At 49.9% G+C, this 18,012-nt stretch overlaps 1 long non-coding RNA gene across 2 annotated transcripts; it reads right to left on the bottom strand.

Moving 5' to 3' along the window:
* Positions 1-12,762: 12,762 nt before the first annotated feature.
* On the bottom strand, positions 12,763-17,290 carry LOC129016243 (uncharacterized). Of its 2 annotated transcripts, none has more exons than XR_008494747.2 (3): positions 17,017-17,290; positions 15,023-15,247; positions 12,763-14,759 (listed from the first exon to the last, which is right to left on the bottom strand). It is a non-coding gene; the product is annotated as an uncharacterized LOC129016243 (long non-coding RNA). The 2 variants fall into 2 exon arrangements; XR_008494748.2 differs by having other exon boundaries at positions 12,763-14,449; positions 16,921-17,290.
* Positions 17,291-18,012: the final 722 nt, after the last annotated feature.

Below are 18,012 nucleotides of genomic sequence, written 5' to 3' on the forward strand. Positions count from 1 at the left end.
GAGTGAGTCAATGAGTGAGTCAGTGAGTGAGTCAATGAGTGAGTCAGTGAGTGAGTGAGTGAGTCAATGAGTGAGTGAATGAGTCAGTGAGTGAATGAGTGAGTGAATGAGTGAGTGAGTGAGTGTATGAATGAGTGACTGCTTGGGTGATCCCAGCTCCCATGGTTGGGTCATGTCCAGATTTGAGTCTTCCCAGCTGAGCCGCCAGACATCCGAATTCCTGACCCTCGGAACATGTAAGCATCTTTCAATGGTCGTCCCAAGCTGTGACGTGGCTGGACGGAAGGCTATGAGAGCAGCCAGCCTCAACCAAGTGGGAGGCCACCCACACAGGGCTGCTCCAGTGGGGTTGGAGAGACAGGCCACAGCCAGGTCAGAGACAGATGAGAGCCAGAGAACCAGTCTCTGACTTTGGGGGCTTGTGAACCAACTAGTGGGATAGACAAGGACAGAAATAAAATTGGCCATTTTTAAGGGAACAGAGAAAGCACTCTTAGGGTGAGAGAGCTTCCCTTCAACGTAGAAGGGCATTTAGTAACCACTGTGGAAATTATCAAGAAAAATTCACAGCTGAACCAGGCCTGATAGGACCAAGCATGAAAAAGGCGGTCAAATGGATCCGTGTCTTTGATAAAAGCTGTGAGACAGACATTCTGGGACTGTAATATTGGTCCAGTTTCTCTCTCAGAGTGGCAACAGTCTCTAAAAATTCCCCCCAACTGCCAGGCACAGTGGCTCACGCTTGTAATCCCAGCACCTTGGGAGGCCAAGGCAGGAGGATCACTTGAGACCAGCCCTGGGCAAGATAGTGAGATCCCTGTCTCAAAAAAACAATTTCCCCCAACTAATTTTAACTTGTGTAGAATTTATAAAACTTAAGTGTATGCTATAATAGTACCACGAGAGAGGGAGATGAGCCAGTTATAACATTAAATAAAAGAGAGAGTGTTATAACGTGTTTATGAACTCAGCATCATGGAACTTCGGAGTTAGAAACCTTTGCATTTGTTCATCTGAACTCCCCCACATTGCAGATGAGGAGACGGGTGCAGGGAGGTCCAGCCACTCATTCCAACAGATCAGCCAGTGGTAGCAGAGCGGGGATCAGAAGCCGGCTGTCAGGCTGAGGCAGGTGCCCTTTCTCCACTTCAAAGCTTTCCCTTGTCTGGCAGGGGTGATCTCTCTGTGTGCGCACCATGGTCTCAGCCTCAGTCTTTCCCTCCCCCTGTGTCCCTCGGCCTCTCTGTCCGCCTTCCTCAGTGTGTCTGTCTCCCTCTGTGACTGTGTGTCCGTGTGTCTTGGCCCCTGGCTGTGTCACTGTCTCGCGCTGCACACACATGTCTATGTGCTCTTTTTAACCCCACATCCATTGCTGATGCCCCAAATGAAATAGCCACAGGGATTATCCAGTATCCCATGTCCCAGGTGCCCCAAGCCACTGCTGGATAGTAGCTCCGCTCCTTTTACGGGTAAGATAACAATATGCCATCAATACCCACAGCCAGCTTCTGTTTTTTAAAAAAAAAAAAAGAAAGAAAGAAATGGGGTCTCAGGCTGTTGCTCAGGCTGGAGTGCAGGGCCACAATCATTCCTCACTGTAGTCTCGAACTCCTGGGCTCAAGCCATACTCCGACTTTAGCCTCCCAAGCAGGACTCCCAAGATGGGACTACACCACAATCGCCAATTTTTTTTTCTTTTTCTTTCTTTTTTTTTTTTTTTTTGAGTTGGAATCTTGCTCTGTCACCCAGGCTGGAGTGCAGCGGTGCCACCTCGGCTCACTACAAGCTCCACCTCCCTGGTTCACACCATTCTCCTGCCTCAGCCTCCCGAGTAGCTGGGACTACAGGTGCCTGCCACCACGCCGGGCCAATTTTTTGTATTTTTAGTAGAGATGGGATTTCACCATGTTAGCCAGGATGGTCTCGATCTCCTGACCTTGTGATCTGCCTGCCTTGGCCTCCCAAAGTGCTGGGATTACAGGCATGAGCCACCGCACCTGGCCAATTTTTTGATTTTTTTATAGAGACAGGGTCTTGCTATTTTGCGCTGGCTGGTCTCAAACTCCTGGGCTCAAGTGATTCTCCCTGCTTGGCCTCACACATTGCTGGGATCACAAGCGTGAGCCCCTGCACCCAGCCCCCATGACCTGCTTCTAGATCACCCCGAGGCCCCTGTGCCAAGTGCTCCTCCCTGAACTTCAGCATAGCTGGTTCCTTCTCAACCTCCAGGATTTGGGTTGAAGTTGGCTCCTCAAGTGAAAACGTCGCTTAGCTCTCATTATTCTCTCTCTATCCCTTTCTAAAATTAAAAACATTCTTACTTTGCAATTCAAGTATAATGTATGTGCAGAAAAGTGAAGTTGTATATATCTGATGCAAAGAGTTTTCACAAAACAAAGCCACCAATCAGATCAGGAAACGGAACAAGACCAACACCCCAGAGATGCTCCTACTGCACCTCCATGGGACTTCCCTCTCCTCTTCACTAAGGGTGCTGCCATTTTCAGCTCTATCACCTTGACTTAGTCTCCCCTATTTGAAGTTTATATGAATGGAATCATATCACATTATTCCTGTGCATTAGGCTTCTTTTGTTCAATATATTTTTTGTGAAGAGTTATTCATTCTGTTACATGTAGCTCTAGTTTATAACTTTTATTGCTGAATAGTATTTCATTTTGTGAATATAAAACAGTTTGTTTATCCATTCTGTTGTCAGCGGATTTGTTTATCCTGCTTGGGCTTCACTGAGATTCTTAGAACTGTAAATTTGTGTTTTGCACCAAATCTGGGAAGTTTTATGTCATTTCTTCGCATATTTTTCTAGTGACTTTCCCTCTCTCGCCTCTGGAATTCCATTTCCACATAGGCTCCACTGCTTGCAGTTTTCGCATAGGTTTCTGAAGTTCTATTTCTTTCTTTTCAATAATGTTTTCTCCATTTTTCAAATTAAGTAATTTCTTTTGATTTATTTTCAAGTTCTCTGATTCTTTCTTCTTCCAATCCCAATCTGTTTAAAAACTAACAAGTTTTTAAAATCTCAGTCATGGTACTTTTGAGCTCCAGATTTATCACATCTGTTGTAGTTTCTGTTACTTTGTTGAGGCTTCCTACCTGTTTGGGGTTTTTCGGTTTTGGGGTTTTTTTGTTTTGAGATGGGGTATTGCTCTGTCCCCCAGGCTGGAGTGCAGCGGCGTGATCTCAGCTCACTGCAACCTCTGCCCCCGGGTTCAAGCGATTCTCCTGCCTCAGCCTCCCAAGTAGCTGGGACTACAGGCACCCACCACCACATCCAGCTCATTTTTGTATTTTCAGTAGAGACGGGGTTTCGCCTTATTGGCCAGGCTGCTCTCAAACTCCTGACCTCAGGTGATCCACCCGCCTCGGCCTCCCAAAGTGCTGGGATTACAGGCATGAGCCACCGCACCCAGCCTGTTTGGTTTTTGATAGCACATTTTCCTTCAGCTCTCTGAACACGTTTATAACATCTCATTTGAACTGTCTCTGTGAAACCCATTATCTGGATTAACTGGGAATCATTTGTTCTTGAGCACGAGTCACACTTCCCTGTTTTGTTGAATGTCATTTAACATTTGGACATTGCATGTGTCATGTAATCTACATGTAGAATGTAGATGCTACGTCAACAACAACAGCTCTGGAATCTGTTGTGTTCTTCTGAAGATTGTTGCTTTTTTTGTTCTAACAGCTGTCATGTGCTGGATTCTAAAGACAAACATTGCCATCTCTGTGGTAAGCAGCTGATGTCCCTGCTTTTTTTTTTTTTTTTTTTTTTTTTTTTGAGATGGAGCCTTGCTCTGTTGCCCAGGTTGGAATGCAGTCCAATTCTCCTGTCTCAGCCTTCTGAGTAGCTGGGACTATAGGTGCATACCACCACACCTGGCTAATTTTCGTATTTTGAGTAAAGACGGGGTTTCGCCTTGTTGGCCAGGCTGGTCTCAAACTCCTGACCTTAAGTGATCCACCTGCCTCAGCCTCCCAAAGTGCTGGGATTACATGTGTGAGTCACCGCACCGGCGCCCCCCCCCCACCCCCCCGCCTCTTCTTATGGCTCCAGCTACTGATTTTTAAGCCTGATTCCTGGAGATTTTCCCTGCACCTGTGCAACGGGGCAGGCAGCCATGGATCTGGGCTAAGGCTATGCTCAGATTTAGGGTCTCAGTATCTCAGTGGCTTCCTTGCTTCCAGTGAGTACGCCTGAATTTCCACAGCTCTGCCAGCTTTGGGCTCTGTCCTCTTCAAGCATCTATGGCTTCAGGTGTCTGCCTCTTGAGCTGCACACAGCTGGGGCATGCACTCATTTAAAAAGGCAGCAGCTCATTTAAAAACGCAGCAGCACACAGACCTTGCCCTATGCAACTCCATCTTTCGAGAAGTGCCTCCTCTCTGGCGTCTGCCTGCTTATTGGGGGCTGCCTGGGACTCCGTCTGCATATGTACAGTCTAATTGTCAGCCAGGGATTTGGGCAGAGCTCACCCTGGATGTGGAGTTTCAAGCCAACTTTTCTCACTGCCAAGATCTCCCCTGTATGTATATACTCCGCACCCAGGCAGTCTTGCCCCTTATCTCTGGCACCTGGAGTCTGTCGGGCTGTGATTTCCACCAAGGCTGTGCCGTCAAGACAGAAAGCTGCAAACTCACAGCTCCTAACACTGGCATTTGCTGTTGACAGTCACCTCTCCTCTGGCTTCTCCTGGCTTCTCATCTCTTTATAGAGTATTTAAATCATCACTGTTTACATTTCATGAAGTGTTTGGAGTTGTTCTCTGCGGGAAGGTTCACATAACCACTCAGCTCTCATGCCATTCCCAGAAGTTCTTTTCTAAATACTCAAGTATGTTGATATCTATATAGACTATGACTTCATTTGAATAAAGTATGTATACACACATATGTGTATGTGTGTATTACTGAAGCATAACTTACAGTAATAAGCACTTATGTTAAGTGTGTGATTTGACGAGTTTTGACACATGTATAGCCTATATAATCAACACTCATATGAAGACATAGAACATTTTTCATCCCAGAAATTTCTCTCATACTCTTTTCCAGTCAATTTCGCCAAAGTCTCCTAGAGGCAGCCACTCTTTGAATCTCTATAGCCTGCATTACTTCTGCCTTTTCTTGAGCTTCCTTTAAGCAGAATCCTATAGCATACATTCCTTTGTATCTGCCGGTTTTTTGCTTCACATGGTGTTTTTGAGATTAATTTACGCTGTTGTGTATTTCAGTGGCTCATTCCTTTTTATCACTGAGCAAGAGCCCATGGAATGAATGAATTATTACCATTTCAGGTCACTTACTTGTTAACATTTGAATGGATCTTTGGGATGTTAGAGGGGTTTTGACTGTCATGAATAAAGTTGCTGTCAGCATTCTTATCCATGCCTTCTTGTGGCCACGTTTCATTTCTCTTATGTGCCTACCTAGGAATTGAAATGAGGGGTCACAGAGCAGAAGACATTTTGCGTATTAGAAACCCTCACAGAGATTTCCACAGTAACTCCCTGACAATCAATGAGGGACCTGGTTGTCCTGCTTCATTACCTACACTTGGGCTTGTCTTGTTTTTTCATTTTAGCTCTTTTAGTGAGCGTGAGGCTGCATCTCACTGTGGAATTTGCATTTCTAGTTCCCTGATGACTGATGGTGTGGACCCCCTTTTACTGAGCTTAGGGACCATTTGTGGATTTTCTTGCATAAGGTTGTGTTCAAATCTTTTGTCCATTTTTTGTTGTTGTTGTTGTTTTTGTTTTTGGAGATGGAGTCTCATTCTGTTGCCCAGGCTGCAGTGTAATGGAGTGATCTCAGCTCACTGCAACCTCTGCCTCCAGGGTTCAAACAATTCTTCTGCCTCAGCCTCCTGAGTAGCTGGGATCACAGGCGCCAGCCACCATGCCTTGGCTAATTTTTGTATTTTTAGTAGAGACAGGGTTTCACCATGTTGGCCAGGGTAGTCTCGAACTCCTGACCTCAAGCAATCCTCCCACCTCGGCCTCCCAAAGTGCTGGGGTTACAGGCGTGCGCCACCGCGCCCAGCCCTTTTGTCCATTTTTAACAGGTGGTTTGTCTTGTTCTTACTGGTTTGAAGCAGTTCTTTATATTATTTGATGATCAGTTCCATGCCAAATGTACACTGTGAATATTTTCTCCTAGTCTGTAGCTTGTTTTTTTTTCTTCCATTTCCTAATAGTGTTATTTAAGGAGCAGAAATTATCCATTTTGATAAAGCCAAATTTAACTTTTTTCTCTTCTGGTTAGTACTTTTGCCTTCTGTCTGATAAATACTTGCCTATCCCAATATCACAAAGATATTCTCTAGTGTTTTCCTCTGCAAACATTATTGCTCTAGGTTCTATGTTTAGGCAACAATGCAATGCAAATTCATATTTGTGCACAGATTGAGGTAGAGGTAGAGATTTATTTCCTTCCACGTGATCGCCAATTGTCCCTGCAGCATTTATTAAAAAGTCTTCCCTTTTCCAAGTGAGTTGCCATGATGTCTTTACTAAAAGTCAGCTGTATATATGGGGTCTATGTCTAGATTCTCTAATTTTATTGAATTATTTGTCCATTCATACACCAATACAATACTTTGTTGATTATTGTATATTTATAGTAAGTCTTAAAGTCAGATAGTATAGCTCCTCTAATTGTGTTGTTCTTTTTAGAGATCATCTGACAGCCGGGCACGTGGATCATGCCTGTAATCCCAGCACTTGGGGAGGCCAAGGTGGGCAGATCACTCGAGGTCAGGAGTTCCAGACTAGCCTGGCCAATATGATGAAACCCCGTCTCTACTAAAAGTACAAAAATTAGCCAGATGTGGTGGCACATACCTGTAACCCCAGCTACTCGGGAGGCTGAGGCAGGAGAATTGCTTGATCCTGGGAGGCGGAGGTTGCGGTGAGCCAAGATTGCATAATTGCACTCCAGCCTGGGGGACAAGAGTGAAACTCTGTCTCAATAAATAAGTAAATAGGCTATTCTAGATCCCTTTGCATCTCTGTATAACTTTTAGAAACAGCTTATCAACTTCTACCAAAAAAAAAAATCAGCTAGAGTTTTGATTGCAAATGCTTTGAGATTACAGATAAATTTTGGGGAAGATTAACATTGTAATGATATTGAGTGTTTGATTCCATGAACATGGTATACTTCTCCATTTATTTAGGTCTTATTTCATTTCTCTCAATAATGTTTTGACATTTTCAGTGTAAAATTGTTCAGTAGCTTCTTAATATACAACCATGTCATACATAGACATGTACGATATGGGCTGTGCTCTCAAATTGCTTAGGGTCTGATAGCTGGGAGAAATAAAAAATCTTGGACAATGAGCCCAAGTAATTTAAGACATTCACAGTTGGGCTGTGGGTTGCTCTTGCCAATGTGCAGATGTAGGCTGCATATGTTGCAGGGTCCTCTCATTCATTCCTCAAACATTTATCAAGCATCAGTGATATGCCCAAACACTTAGAATATAGTGCTAAGCCAGATGGGTTCTATGGGAAATATAGTGCTAAGCCAGATGGGTTCTATGGGAAATATAGTGCTAAGCCAGATGGGTTCTATGGGAAATATAGTGCTAAGCCAGATGGGTTCTATGGGAAAGGAAACTCAATAGTAATGATAATTATGTGCCAGGCATTTTCTACGTGCTTTCCCTGTGTTCTCTCATATCATCCCAACACAGCTATAAAGAAAGTTCTATTTTTAATAAACTTCGTTTTTAGAGCAAAGTCTAAACTTCTGTTTTAAGTTCACAGCAAATTTAAGCAGAAGGTACAGAGATTTCCCATATATCCTCTGCCCCCACACAGGCATTGCCTCTCTCATTATCAACATCCCTCACTAGAGTGGTACATTCATTCCAGCTTATAAAACCTACACTGACACATTATTATCACCCAAAGTCCATGGTTTACGTTGTAAGAGTTAAAGAAAGAGGAAAGAATCATGAAAAGTGGCTCAACAGTCAAAGACAGGTTTATTTTGGAGAATAAATCTGAGAGGGGCTTCTGGCCAATTTCAGTCAGGAGTGCTCTGTCTTACAGACTAAGAGTATGGAAGGGTTCAGGGCAAGAGAGCTTATCACAGCCTTAGGATGTTTCTGTGTGGAGAAGAAGTTTATTACAGGGTTGGAATGTCTCTGGTTGGAGGGAAGGTTACCTCTGGGCTGGCATGTCTCTGGTTAGGGAGGGGTTTATCTTAGGGTTGGCATGTTTCTGGTCGGAGATGTCATTTGTGATTTACAGTCATGCTGACATTAGCCATTAGGCTGATGCCCCTTGGGTTGGATTTAGGCAGTTTTCGATCATGGGGAACTTTAAAACGGCAGTGCTTGTCCAAAATGGCAATGCTCCTGCTCTGTCATACATCAGGGTTCATTCCTGGTGTTGTATATTCTGTGGGCTTGGAAAAATTTCTAGCAGTATCTATCCACCATTATGGTACCATACAAAGTAGTTTCACTGCCCTAAAAATCCTCTCTGTCCTGCCTGTTTATCTCACCCTCCTGCCAGCCCCGGGTAACCACTCATCTTTTGACTGCTCTCACAGTTTTGCCTTTTCCAGGATGTCACATAGTTGGAAGCACACACTACGTAGCTTTTTTAGACTGTCTTCTTTGACTTAGTGATATGCACTTACGTTTCTGCCACATCCTTTCATGGTTTGCAGCTCATTTCTGTTCAGTGCTGAATAATGTTCCACTGTCTGGATGGACCACAGTTTATTATCCATTCACTTATGGAGGGCTATCTTGGGTGCTCCCACATTTTGGCCACAGTGAATAAAGCTGCTATAAACGTCTGTGTGTAGGTTTTTATGTGAACATAAGTTTCCAACTCCTTTGGGTAAATATCAAGGAGTGTAATTACTGGGTGGTATGGTAAGAGCATGTTTAGCTTTCTAAGAAGCTACCAGACTGTCTTCCACAGTGGCCACACCATTTTGAATTCCCATCAGCAATGAGTGAGAGTTCCTGTTGCTCCACATCCTCACCCAGCATTTGGTGTTGTCGGAGTTCTGGGTTTTAGCCATGCTCTTAGGTGAGAGGCAGTATCTTATGCTTATTTTAATTTGCATTTCCCTGATGACATGTGTGGTGGGGAGCCTCTTTTCTTTCTTCCTTCCTTCCTTTCTTTCTTCCTTTTCTCTTCCTTCCTTCCTTTTCTTTCTTTCTTTTTTTTGAGATGGAGTTTCACTCTTTTTGCCCACGCTGGACTGCAGTGGCACAATCTCAGCTCACTGCAACCTCCCTCCTAGGTTCAAGCGATTCTCCTGCCTCAGCCTCCTGAGTAGCTGGGATTACAGGCATGCACCACCACACCCCACTAATTTTTTTTTTTGTATTTTTAGTAGAGAAGGGGTTTTGCCATGTTGGCCAGGCTGGTCTCCCACTCCTGACCTCAGGTGATCTGCCTGCCTTGGCCTCCCAAAGCACTGGGATTACAGGCATGAGCCACCGTGCCCAGCCAGGAGCATCTTTTCATATGCTTATTTGCCATCTATGTATCTTCTTTGGTGAGGCGTCATTTAAGATCTTTGGCCCATTTTTTAAATTCGGTTGTTTATTTTCATATTGTTGAGTTTTAGGAATTCTTTGTATATTTTGGATAACAAGCCTCTCTTCTCAGATATTTCCATCAAAAATATTTTCTCCCAGTCTGTGGCTTGTCTTTTCATTTTCTTGGCAGCGTCTTTCACAGAGCAAAAGTTTTCATTTTAATGAAGTCTAGCTTATCAATTATTTCTTTCCTGGATCGTGCCTTTGGTGCTGGATCTAAAAAGTCATTGCCAAACCCTAGGTCATCTAGATCTTCTTTTATGTTATCTTTTAGGAGTTTTATAGTTTTGCATTTTTCATTTAGGCCTGGGATCCATTTTGAGTGATTTTTTGTGAAGGTCCATGTCTAGATTCATTGTTTGCAAGTGCTCTTCATGTGCATTGATGAGGTTTGGGAAGGTCAGTAACTTGGACAAAGTACATCCCCTGATCAGCAAAGGAACCCCAGACCATGCTTCTATCCATAGGGCTGAGCTGGGGCACAGCTTTGTGGAAACTGAGTTATGTATGAGACCCCACAAAAGGCTTAGCATCACTTCCCTTTTTCCCCTCTCACTTCCTTGGCTCCAGAATGAGAATAGAATGCACATCCAGAAGCTCCTTTCAGTCTGCATCCTCTGATCCCTGTACCCACATGCCACAAGGGCTCTGATGCCGTCTATGAAATACAAGGAAACACTCATAAAATAGCTAAATGTGCAGTTTTGCCCCAACCAGAGGTGATTGCAATAGAACCTGGTACAGACCAGTAGAAGCAGGCATTGACAATTCAAAGAAATAATAGACAAACATAATAAAGAAACATAATTGAGAAACAGAAAAATTATGGGAGACACATAACAGAGAAAGGGGGTGGGTGGGGGTGTGTGTGTGTGTGTGTGTGTGTGTGTGTGTGTGTGTGTGTGTTAGGGAACAGCCACTATGTTCTAACTTTGGGGAAACTTCATTAAGATCTCTGAATTACTGGGTCACAGAGGAAGGGATTTCAAGACCACCTACTGACGTTTGAGGATTTTGCTCAAGGAAGGTTCCTGGAAGGGAGGGGCCGCTCCCATGAGACAGCACAGCTCAGCAGGGCTGAACAGCTCACCCCCACACCCCAGCTTACCCCCTACATTGCCGATGGCCTTCTCTGCCAGGGATAAGGGCCCTGGAGCCATCGGCTAAAGGAGGCCCAGCACAAAAGGTGCCCAAGTTTATTGAGGGTTCTGAGCTAGAAATTTAAGGCAGTAATATTGGAGAGAACCTTCTTTGTGGTGGCTCTAGCTTTGGGGACGCTAAGCATGGTAGCATTTGACACAAACCCATGGGTTTAGACACTTGCAGATTTGAGCGTTTGGGTGAGGGTGACGATGATGGTGGTGGTGGTCCTTGCGGTCGTGATGAACTCGGCTGACATTTTGGAGGGCTTGCAGCAATGGAGAAAACTTAGCCCCAGCCTCATGGAACTTGCGTTCTGGCAGTGGGAGGTGTACAAATAGCATCCCCCACAGTAATCCTTCTACACAGGTGTTATGCTTATTCTACACTCAAGGAACCGAAGCTCAGAGATGTCCATAGCTTGCCCAACCCACACAGCAGGTGATGGTGGAGCCTGGATTTGAACTGCCTTGTCCGTGGGGTGGTAGAGATTTGAGCTGAGAAGACACACTTGCCTCACCAAAACTCGTGGGAGTACTTTGTTCTCGGGGGTGACTGAGCACGCCATTTCCTCTTGACCCAGCTTAGCTCAACCCTTCAAAGCACCAGAGAATGGTATGTGTGTCTCTTTCTCTTTAAGCAAACTTTCCTTAGGGGAAAAGAAAAAGCCATGCCACAAGGCAGAAGAAAGTCGTAGGAATGAGGCTGTGCGGCCAGGCCTCGCGGCCACCCACCGGCTTGTGAGTGAGAAGCTGTAGGATTTCTCCCGGACAAGCCGCCCCACCCCCGACCCCCCGAAGTGGGCCAGAGAGGTGTCCTCGGTGGGTCAGGAAGGGTCGACGCCCCCTCCTTCCCTCAGCCGCCTCCCTGCCGCATCCCGCGCCCCCATCCCTCTGCCCGCCAGATTCTGCGGAGTCTGCGAAACAAAACCGCCATTGTTTCCAGCCGGGCTGCTCAGGAAAAACAACAGGTTTTTCCACTTTGGGGCCTTTATAGATGTGGATGCTCCGCGTGCTTCTCCTCTGCTGCAGAAGGCTGTGGTCTTTTGTTCATTTCATGAGGAAATACTCTGGGAACTCTCCAGGACCACGGCAGCTGGGGGCCCTTCCAGCCTCCAAACTTAGGGGTTCCCTGGGACCCCAGAATCCCTATGAGCCCCAGGATCTCCCAACCCGACAGCCGCCCCCAGGCACCGCGCTCTTTCTCCTCCGCGTCTCACCCCCACCTGCACTCACACAATCTCCAGGGTCTCCCCAAACTCCAGGCGCTGAGCCCTCCCTCCAGGGAGAGACCCCTGACCCTGGGGTGGGGGGTCCCAGGCTCCGCCGAAGACCCTCCTGGACATCTGAGCAGCAGAGCTGATGTCTTACTCCTAGAACACAAGCCCCATCAGGACATTTACAGATTTACATATTTTTTCTGTAAATCTAAAACTGTTTTAGAATAAAAAGTCACTTTCTTTTTGTTTTTTTTTGGTTTTTGGTTTTGAGACGGAGTCTTACTCTGTCACCCAGGCTGGAGTGCAGTGGTGAGATCTTGGTTCACTGAAACCTGTGCCTCCCGGGTTCACGTGATTTTCCTGCCTCAGCCTCCCGAGTGGCTGGGACTACAAGGGCACACCACCACACCCGGCTAGGTTTTTTTTTTTGTATTTTAGTAGAGACAGGGTTTCACCATGTTGGTCAGGCTGGTCTCACACTCCTGACCTCAAATGATCCTCCCAAAGTGCTGGGATGACAGGCGTGAGCCACCGTGCCCGGCCAAAAAGTCGCTTTAAAAAGCATTTGGCTGAATGAGGCAACGAGTGTTTCCACAATATGACGCGATGCCAGGCTCACCCTAAGGCCTTGGACTGAGCAGGTTTCAATGAGCACTGGGCCCCTGGCCACGGTTGCATCTCCGGCCGTCAGTCCTGAGCCTCGCTCTGGGGACTGTCTAGAGTGGTAGGTGCTGGTCTGGGTGCACACACGTGTCCCTTGTGTTTGCTGCTGGGAGGACGCCGCTCTCACAAATTTTGAGAAATTGGCTGGGTTTGGGAGAGTGGAGAGGCTTTACTCTTTTACAAAACCGCTTGATTTTTGATGTTCTTCTCAATCACGCTCAGCGGCTCCCTGTTGACTAGGATATAGAGCTAAATGCTGTCATTTCTTTTCTCCATGATCAAATCTCAAGCCCATCTGTACTGGCCCCAGAGATATCAGATCCTAATCCCTGGGACCTGTGAATGCTACTTTACATGGAAAAAAAGGGTCTCTGCAGATGTGATTGAATTGAGGATCTTGAGATGGAAAGATTGTTCTGAACCATGGTGGGGCGGCATCTGATGGCATCAGGAGGTCCCGATAAGAGGGAACAGAAAGAAGTTTAAGACACGGAGAAAAGGAGGAGGCTGCGTGGCCACGGAGGCAGACACTGGCGTGATGTAGCCACGACCGAAACGCCTGCAGCCCCGGGAAGACAGAAACTTGCCGGGGAGGATCAACTGAAAATGGGGAGCCCGGGCCAGTGTCTGGGGGTCTTGGTGCCTGACGGGGGCTTCCTGGTTCTGACAGCTGGGATGGGGTCCGGAGAGGCTCGAGCACGCTGTGACTACCCCAGGAGACAATCAGCGATCTCACGCATGGTGGGCGGGACACAGGTGGGCCCTTCTGGGGCCTCAGCTGCTGATGGGGGTGGGAGAGGAAGGACCCTACATTTGAGAGAGGCAAAGTGTGCAGAGAGAAACACTTCGAGGTTCCTTTTCCTTGTGAGAAAAGCCCTGGGTGCCACCGCCCCTCACACAGCACCACCTGCCCCTCCCTGTGGCAGAGGCTGTCCCCATTCCATTTTGGGCTGGGCGAGGCTTGTGGTCCAAGGCTAAGGGGTAAGTACATGTGCCCCAGCCCTGGAATGTACAGTAGGTCATGCCCCCCGCTGAGGAATTGCCAGAGGTGGGGGACTTGTCTGATGTCACACCTGGCCTCGCCCAGTCCTGCCAACAGATGAGCAGCCACAGGACCCCAAGTCCTGAAGCTTTGGGAAGTATGAGACTGTCCTCTAGAAGGGCAGGTCCTGGCCTTTGTAAAGAGCTCATTTTGTTGGATTGAGAACCTGGAGAAGTGAAATTAATGAGCTGAAAGTGACACCTGCCTTTGACAAAGAAAGTCCACTAGCCGCTCCTCCCCCAGCCCTACCACGGGGCAAGTTCTTGGCCCTGTGCAGGTCTGTCTCTGGTGGGGGTTGCCTCAGTTAACACCCCTTCCTGCGGCTGTGGGGAGAGGCAGGGAGCAGCTGTAGAAACCAAGAATTCCATCTGGATCTTCAGGGTGAAGGCTCTTTGCTGGCTGTTCCCTGCTGGTGGCACAGAGGGCTTCTGTGGATGAGGACTCAGAGGCCCCCTCTCTGAGCCCGAGGAAGGCCTCACACCCCAGTGAACCACAGAACAGGGGCCACGGCGCTGCACTGGCTGCAGCCCCGGCCTCCTCTCCCTCCCACCATCTGTGCGGGACAGCCGGCTCATCCCAAACCAACTTCCTGGAGCTTTCCGAGGCCGATCTGCGAGTGACAACCAGGTGAGCTGCAGGCTGCAGCGATGTTTCCACCTCACTCAGTCTTCTGGATTGTAGAGACTATGGCTGCACCCAGCATTAGTGAAGGAATTGGATTCTTGGGATTGGGGGAATCAGAGGGAAGAGGACTTTTCCATCCCGGTGGTAGCAGAAATGGAAATCTGTGCTGGAAATAAAACACCCTGAAATAACAGAAGAACTGGACACACTCCAGAGGGTTTTGAAGAAACCATCCCAGAGTGAGAAGGCAGGCTGGCTGCTCAAAGAGCCGAGGGGTGGGGCTTTTGAACTGCAGTTCAGTGACTGGAGAGGGGCCATTTGGGGCAGTGGCCTCCAAACCAAGTGGCTGGGCTTTGGTGGATGGGGAACAGTCCATCATAAGCTACAGTTTGCAGGTCACGGATGGCTGCAAGTTTCCTCCATGGCCGGAGGAAGATGGGCCCTTCCATGGGGCTGTCTAGGGCTGCGGGGCAGTTCTGGAAAAGACAGCCATGAACTTGGCCACGGGCAGGAGCCTGCAGAGTCCCAGCAGAGACCCCACCACCTGGGGGGCAGAGGCTCCCTATTGGGGTCCCCTCGTGGGGTCCTGGATCCCCACAGACCAAGCACAGGCCGACAGTTTCCCCGCCCTCGCGCGTCTGGGAAGGCTTGGTGCTGGGCAGGGCCAGGGATGCTTCAGTGAGTTCTAAACATTCTCAGTGGATCAAAGATTCTCATAAACAGAGGCCTAAGTGCTTACATGGAAATTCCCAGTGGTTTATCTTGGGAATTAGTTAAGTGCAATAAAACAGGCTTCTGGCAGATCTGCGTCCTGTGGTGGCGTGACCCCCACACAGCCTCCTACGGACGAGCTCTGACCCGCTTGAGTGGGGCTGGGATCCCTCTCAGTGAAAGAGCATGTTTCATTAGGGACAGCTGGGGATCATTCACAGAAATGCGGGCGTGGCCCCCGGGAGAAGCAGACCTGTGAAAATCCGGTCTTTGAAAATGGAAGAAAAAAACAAGCGCTGTATGAGAACTAGGAGTCTCCAGGGATTCGTGTCTGAGTTCCTCTCTGCGAAGGAGCTTGCTGGCACTGGTCTGTGCAACCCCGGGGTTTACAGAGACTCAGGTTCCCAGACGATACTGCATCTCCATGGCGTCCAGCGAAATGCCTCCCCCACCCCACTCAGTTGTTGGGCATGTGGGGTAGAAAACGAACTGGGGGATTGGGATTCACTGGTGAACGCAACAGATGCGTATGAGGCCCCTGTCGCAGGCTGGGCTCTGCCAGGCCACTGTAGTACGCCAAGGTGAGTCCTCTGTGAATCGGGAATGCCCGCTCCCTGTGTCTGCCCAGAAGGCTGCACTTGGCCTGGGCCGCTCGCGGGAAGAGGTCACCCAGCAGGGAGATGTTCTGTGCCAACGTGTGCGGGGCCCCAAGGAGACAGAGGGAGGGGCAGGCGTGTGGGCCATGGTGGGGTTGGTTGGCTGAGGGCATGGGGTGCCCATGTGGGTAAGTCCCTGGGACCTCCTGAGGAGGGTGGATTGGGACTTTGCTGAGAGGCTCAGAAGGGGTCAAGGGTGCAGTGGGCAGCTCAAGCCTCCCTTTTCCGGGGGGTCCAGAGTAGCCAGAGGACCTGTAGCCCCTTGCAGCAGCAGTGGCAGATGGACAGACTTGCCTGTGGGAAGGGCCCTGCAGACACCACCTCTCCCATCCCAGAGGTGCCTATGAGGCAGAGGAGGAGAGGAGGCCTGCTAAGAACAAACCCTGGGTCCCCCACCTCCGAGCCTGATGGGCCGGGCAGAGTCCGCCTTCCTGCCTCCTTGGTGGGGCATCCTCCCCTTCCTGCTGACCTGCGTGGCCACGAGACCCCAGGCTGGGCTGACCAGAGCCCTGGAACAAGCTCACAGAAAGCGCTTCTCCACTTCCCAGGGAGCCTCCTGCCCACACCAGCCTCCCTGTGGCAGGCCCAGTGTCCACACCACGCACACTCATGGAGCTCGGCCCCTGGGAGACTTACTCCCCACCCCCCCAGGACCTGCTCCTGGCACCAAGCTGGCCACAGGGTCCACCTTCTCCGCATGCAGTAGGCCTCAGGGATGGCCTGCCCACAAGGTCACTCTGCCCCTGGGTCCTCAGGCCCCTTTGCTTCCAGGAGGAGCTTGTCCTTCCTCCTCCCACACCGAAATCCACAGAGAGGAGTGGACGCCTCGTGGCTCCTGCCCTGCCCTAGGCTGGCCACCCCTCATGCAGCTCAACTCCCATGTACTCCAGGGGCCGGGGCAGGCCAGCCCTGATGCCCACGGCCCCCTTTGAGGTGAGCCAGCCCTGTCTCCAAGCCTGGGGTGCTATAGAGATGCCTCCTTCTGTCTGCTGGCTCCAGGACTGTCCCCTGCTCTGCCCCCACCCCAGCCTCCCCACCTGTGCGTGTTCACAGCCCCATGGCACCTCCCAATACCTGCTGAACTCAGCCCTGGCCCCTTATCTGAGCCCCATCTTCCTCCCACATCCTCCTCCCCAGCACCACCGCCTGACCCCTGCATGGCCAGAGGAAACACACCTTTGTCCGGCCTCCCAGCCCAGCCACACCTCAAGCTCAGCACAGGTCCCTGCTCCCCCGAGCTCCTCCTGCTCCAGTCCTGCTCGTCCCACACCTGCTGGGCTTTGGCGCAACCCTAGGCTACCAGGCCACACGGCCACCCGCCTTGCACCCTCGCGCCGGGCACAGGCAGTACTTCTCAGATGCTCACTGGGCTGCTTTCCAGTAGGTCTGGGGGCTCCTGAGGGTGACCGTGGCCTCTCCCCCACGTCCTTCCTGTCCTCATCCAGGGACAGGGCACACAGGGCTGACTGCGGTTCTGTGCTCAGCAAGGCAGACACCCATTTTCTTCGAGGATTTCCTCTGGCGCTGACCTACTAGATGTGTGGGGTCAAGGGACGGGGGCAGGGCAGAGGAGTTCAGGTTTCAGCAGCTGCCACTCCGCCCTCGTCCTGTCAGGGACACCTCGGGCCAAGGCGCTGTCTGGATTTCAGCCAGCAACGGGGAGTCCCACTCTGCCCTGGCCACCGCCCACTGTCTCGTGTGAGTGAGTCACCGGCTGCTTCAGCTCCCTCCTCCTCCAGGGGTGACTTCACCCGGTCGGCTCTCACTGACCAAGAAAGGGATCCAAGAAATCAGGGGTGTGGAGGCAGGAGGCCAGGGGCCTTCCTGGGACCCCTCAGGAGGTTCCCCTAGCACCACTCCCAGGCAGAACAGCCCAGCCTCACCCCAAGGGCTGCGGGAGGTGGTGCTAGAAAATCACTTGGGGCTTCCTTTTGGCCTCCCAGTGAGTCATGAGGGCTGCAGCACAGAGGGGCCGGGGGACATCCAGGAGGGCCGGGTGCTCCTGCTGCTGTCCTGGGAGGGGGCACAGCAGTGTCCAGTGGGGCCGGGTGCATCCCAGTAAAGGAGTGCGTGCGGCGCGTGGCATCAGAGCAAAGCTGGACCCACACATGTGGCTGGGGACCCCAAGCTCCTCACTCAGCTCCCCCCAGCCTCAATGTTCCCGTCTGTGAAGTGAGGCACAGGAAACCCGCCCGTCCTGGGTCACAGGGTGCTGGAGGAGCAGACGGGACGAGGGTTGTGCCCTGCGAAACTCTGCACCTCGGGAGGCGGCGTGTCCCTTCCGCAGCCTCACTGGGGTGTGTGTGGCCCAACCCGGGGACCCCGGCTGGCTCCTCCACTCCCTTGGCTGCCTCCAGGCTCA

The sequence above is a fragment of the Pongo pygmaeus genome, chromosome 18, assembly GCF_028885625.2.
Source record: "Pongo pygmaeus isolate AG05252 chromosome 18, NHGRI_mPonPyg2-v2.0_pri, whole genome shotgun sequence".
Lineage (NCBI taxonomy): Eukaryota > Metazoa > Chordata > Mammalia > Primates > Hominidae > Pongo > Pongo pygmaeus.